Genomic DNA, 4057 nt, shown 5'->3' on the forward strand with positions numbered 1-4057 from the left:
TTGATCGGGTTGTTTGTTTTTCTGGTATTGAGTTGCATGAGCTGCTTGTATATGTTGGCAATTAACTCTTGGGCAGTTGTTTGATTTGTTGTAATTTGCTCCAGTTCTGAAGGCTGTCTTTTCACCTTGCTAATAGTTTCCTTCACTCCATAGAAGCTTAGAAGTTTCAATCGGTCACTTTTGTTTCCTTCTGTTATTTCCATTACTCTTGGAGGTGGGACATGGAGGAGAAGGTCTTGCTGTGATTTCTGTCAGAGAGTGCTCTGCCTATGTTTTTCTCTAAGAACTTTATAGTTTCTGGTCTTCCACTTACGTGTTTAATCCACTTTGCATTTATTTTTGTGTGTGCCATTAGAAAACATTTCCTTCTTTTGATGTGGTTGACCTGTTTTCCCAGAACTGCTTGTTCAAGAGGTTGTCTTTTCTCCGTTGCATATTTATGCCCCCTCTGTCAAAAATGAGGTGGCCGTGGGTGTGTGGCTTCATCTCTGGACTTCCTATTTTGTTCCGTTGATCTGTATTTCTATCTTTGGCCCAGTACCTTACTATCTTGATGAGTGTAGCTTTGTAGTATAGTCTGAAGTCAGGAAGACTGGTTCCTCCATTTCCATTGTTTCTCAAGATTGATTTGCTCATTGAGGTCTTTTGTGTTTCCACACAAATTGTGAAATTATTTGTTCTAGTTCAGTGAAAATCCCCATTGGTGTTTTTTTTTTTTTAATGGGGATTCCACAGTTGAATCCAAGAATATCAGTGGTGAATAAATGTACCAATAGATTGTCTTGGGTTGTATACTCATGGTCACTGTATTGATTCTTCTGATCCAAGAATATGGTATACTTCTTGATCTATTTGTGCCATCTTTGATTTCTTTCAACATGGTTTTATAGGTTTCTGTACCAGGTCCTTGCTTTCTTTGGGGGAATATATTCCTAAATATTTGAGTCTCTTCATGGCATGGTGAATGAGATACTTTCCTTAAGTTCTATTTCTCATTTTTCATTTCTGGTGTATCAGAATGAAAGCGATTCCTGAGTATTAATTTTGTATTCTTCAGCTATACTCTATTCATTGATTAGCTCGAGTACTTTTCTGCTGGCATCCTTAGTGTTCACTGTGTGGAGGGTCATGCCATCTTCTAACAGTAATAGTTTGTTGCCAATCTGTATTCCTTTTATTTCCTTTTCCCCTGTTTGCTGTGTCTAGGACTAATTTAAAAACTAATTCCAATGTGTTTTTCACCTCAGAAAAGCTTATTGATGAAATTACAAAGCACTGAAAAATCTCAATCCTACCAGATTCCCACAATAAAATCATGAAGATCATCAGGAGTTCGGAGTAATATTTTGGGTGGTGGGGAAGTAGAAACTGTTTAAGTCTTTAGAAAAATGTATCATAATCAAATTAGTCCGGAATATTTGTAGTCTTTCCTTCAGTTTCAGAAGATTCTATGGCCCTAAGAGTAATGCAGGGCTTTCTAACTGAAACCAAGAAACTCACCAAGAGCTCCCCAAACTCTAACAGTGCACATTAGAAAAATTGTGTTACTGTGTTGTTAAAATTTGTGAGCTTTATAGCCATATTAAAGGATGGCAAAAACACCTTCAATAGGTCCTTCAAAGATCCTGCTAAATCAGATGAGGCCACAGGGCAAGGGAAAAGGGAAGGTGTGGGAGACCTTTGAATGAAGTGTGGTCTGGGGGAAAGGCAGGCTCCAAAGGCACAGCTGAGAAGGGTCTGGCAGGGCCACACCTGTAAGTGTCACAGCCATGACTTTGGGTGTCTCCCTCAGGCCTGCATTTGAGAAGGAGCAGCACCTGAGGCCTCTAGGTCAAGAATGACCAGAGACAGTACACCAGAGCAGCCATCAGAGACAGTTATTGTTATAAATGTGGATAATCCTGGGAAATAGGTGAGAGTGGGGGAGTCCCAAGACCCATGACCGTCAATCAGAGCCCCTGTAGTTGCACTCATTATTGCAGTGCAAAGGCACGAGGTGGTCCACATGCAAGGTGGAACTGGAAGAGGCTGCTGTTCTCATCTGCTCTGAGTGCCAGACGAATTCAGACACATGCCTGCCATCCGCTGTGAAGACAGGGAGCAGGTCAAAGACCCAGGACTTCCTTGCTGAAGACACACACACATACGCACATACATACCCATGCATACCACCCTCTTTTTGGAAGACACAGTGTGCAACAGGGACTGCAAATCCTGACCAGGTAAGCAGTGACATGACACTACCCAGCACACACAAGTCAGGAGGAGTAAGTAGCTGTGAGAAACAGCCCCTGGTTGGGGAATGCAGAACACCTCAGATGCAGAACACCACAGGGAACATGGAGCCATGAGCGTGTCTGATGATATGGCAGGGCCTGAGCACATAGTGCTGGGAGTTGAAGTACCCAGTCCTTGGAAACTCCTGTTCCAGTGTGCTTCTTGCACCCAAGACTAGGGCTGTTGCTATTAGATCTTCTGGCCCAGCATGTGGCCTGAATGGCTCCTTGACCTAAAGCAGATTATGAACCACTCTCAACTTTCCGTCTTGATCAGCAACCAAGCTAAAGACTTTCTTAGCTACAAGATCAACTTGAATGTCAGTGAGGGAGATTGAGGATGGATGGGTATGGGACCTGGTGGGGAGTGGGAGGATCATGTTAGCCACGTTCCTGCGCTGTGAGACTTTGGAGAGACATCATGGAAGCTGTTAATGCCTGACTCGGAGGCAATCTGAGGCACCTAGAAGCTTGCACCTTTACCCTTTTCCCTATCCTGGCAGGTGCAGGTGCAGAGACATCCAAGGTCCCACTGCAAGCTGATCTTTTCCTTTTGGGACAACTCCTACTTCTGGAACACGGTGATCATTAAGGAGTATTACCTTGACATCACTGGTAAAATGTGGCTCCAGGGTGGTGAGTGTAGGTGTGTAAGGAGGTGGATGATCCACCTGTGGAATCCGCCCCTGTGTCCCCTGTCTTTCTGCATGTTATAAGGCAAGTTATTCCACTCCAGTCCACTGGCTCTGGGACTTTGAATGAGGAGCACAGGCCGCAGGCTGGACATCATGTGCCTAACTTTCTCAACTGGTTGTCAGGCCACAGAATCGAACAGGATTGCTGAGGTGGGGTTGCTTTGGGGCTGCATACAGTTGGCAATTGATGTTGGAGTTCTTGGATGCTCACAGGAGGGTTGGGGGCCTGGTCAGTCCTGGGCTAATCTTTCTTGTGCTGCCAGCAGATCATTGGGAAAGACGTGGGGGATGATCCTGTAAAGTATTACCCTAGGAAGGAAGGTCCTGCCATTAGCGATAACTGACAGAAACACATGTGGTGAAGGGGTCTGGAGGTGGGCCCTGTAGGGACAGCCGTGTAGTGGCCAGGACACTGTCTTTTCTCAAATGAGGATGCTCAGTCGCATGCAAGCTGTCTCTGGAGCCAGATTTTGGGTCATGCATGTAGCAGATGATCTGCTGAGACTGGGGCTTAGGGACTCAATGTGTCCTTGAGTGCAGCAAGTCTCCCTCAATTTAGCTGTGGTTGCAGTGCGAGAGTCCTAGATGATACTACTAAAGGCAGCGTGAATTAAGTATCTTTGTCAGCATCAACCTTTCGTGGGTCCTGCCATCCCCTGGCCTCCTTTTGCTCACTGAGTTTAAGATTGCCTGGGCCCTACACTCCGGCACCTTACCTTGGGAAGGCCTATCATTGAAAGGGCGTCCTCTCCAGGGTCCCAGTGCACCTGTGTGCTGACTTTGGGATCTTCTGTGATTTTGCACATCCACCAATCAGCGTCTCACCATGACCACACTTGCTGCACTGGAAGAGGCTTCAGGCTGCCTTCGGAAAATACAGAAGTGCTCAGGGAGGAGGTGGACAGAGACCTCCAAGTGCAGGACGTTGTGCCTACTGATGCCGTCTCTGATACTGCTGGACACATGGGTGTCTTCAGCTCCTGAAACACTTGTGTTCCGTGTTTGTGTTTGTGTCCACGTATCGAGCCTGTGTGTGTATACACGTGTGTGCTTGTGTCACCTGTGTTTGCTTGTGTGTGTGTGTGT

The sequence above is a fragment of the Bison bison genome, unplaced genomic scaffold (assembly GCF_000754665.1).
Source record: "Bison bison bison isolate TAMUID 2011002044 unplaced genomic scaffold, Bison_UMD1.0 scf7180017462949, whole genome shotgun sequence".
Classification (NCBI taxonomy): domain Eukaryota; kingdom Metazoa; phylum Chordata; class Mammalia; order Artiodactyla; family Bovidae; genus Bison; species Bison bison.